This window comes from Schistocerca americana, chromosome 5 (genome assembly GCF_021461395.2).
Source record: "Schistocerca americana isolate TAMUIC-IGC-003095 chromosome 5, iqSchAmer2.1, whole genome shotgun sequence".
NCBI classification, from domain to species: domain Eukaryota; kingdom Metazoa; phylum Arthropoda; class Insecta; order Orthoptera; family Acrididae; genus Schistocerca; species Schistocerca americana.
The window spans coordinates 126,103,960-126,105,212 of record NC_060123.1 but is presented as its reverse complement, the minus strand read 5'-3'; the positions used below and the strand labels follow the sequence as shown (position 1 = coordinate 126,105,212).

Sequence of the window (1,253 nt, the reverse complement as noted above, 5' to 3'; positions counted from 1 at the left end):
AACATTGAGCCTGGTGCTAAATATGCACCAACCTAAACGCCATACTGTCTGTAAATTACTAAGTCATCTGAAAGCATTCCAGTGCCTATTTGGCCTATATATGAGCCTAACACTCTCATCTTTGATATTATTCCCATGGTCAGTGATAATAGTATTTTTGGTTTCTTTTTCAGTACGAGAAGTAAACTAGCGCACACCCAGGTGAAAAAACTCGTGGGATACCTCCTAATTAGGGCAACGGCCTTGCCACAGTGGATACACCGGCTCCAGTCAGATCACCGAAGTTAAGCGCTGTCGGGCGTGGCCGGCACTTGGTTGGGTGACCATCCAGGTTGCCATGTGCTGTTGCCGTTTTTCGGGGTGCACTCAGCCTCGTGATGCAAATTGATGAGCTACTCGACCGAATAGTAGCGGCTCCGGTCAAAGAAAACCTTCGTAACGACTGGGAGAGCGGTCTGCTGACCCCCACGCCCCTCCCATCCGCATCCTCACCTGAGGATGACACGGCGGTCGGATGGTCCCGATGGGCCACTTGTGGCCTGAAGACGGAGTGCATACCTCCTAATTAAGTATTGGGCCTCCTTTTGCTTGGTGCACTGCAGCAGCCTGACCTGTCATGGCCTGAACAAGTCGTTGCAATCCCCCACAGGAACATGGACATGCGGCCTCTATAGCCGACCATAACTGCGAAAGTGTTGCTGGTGCCGGATCTTGTGCACGAACTGCCCTCTCGATTGTGCCCTGTAAATGCTCGATGGTATCCATGTCAAGCGATCTGCGTGGCGAGAATAATTACGTGAACTGTCCAGAATGTTCTTCAAACCTGTTGTGAACAAACGTGGTCCGCTGGCATGATGTGTTGTCATGAAGTCGTTGAATTGCTGCGAATGGTCTCCTGGTAGCCGAAAATAACCATTTCCAGTCAGCTATCGGTTAAATTGGTCCAGAGGACCCAGTCCACAACATCATGGAGCCATCACCAGCTTACACAGTGCTCTGTTGGCAACTTGTGTGCATGGCTTAATGACGTCTTTCCACAGTCGGTTCGTACCATTAGCTCTTACTAACTGAAACCAGGATTCATCTGACCAGGACACGGTTTTCCAGTCGCCTAAGGTGCAACCAAAAACGGTCATTAGCCTAGGACAGGAACTGCCGTTGATGTCATGCCGTTAGAAAAGGTACTCGCATCGGTTGTCTACTGCTATAGCCCATTAACGTCAAATGTCGACGCACTGTCCTAACGCATATGT

General features: G+C 50.0%; 1 pseudogene; it reads left to right on the top strand.

Moving 5' to 3' along the window:
- Positions 1-233: 233 nt before the first annotated feature.
- Positions 234-351, top strand: LOC124617407 (annotated as a pseudogene).
- The last annotated feature ends 902 nt before the right edge of the window (positions 352-1,253 follow it).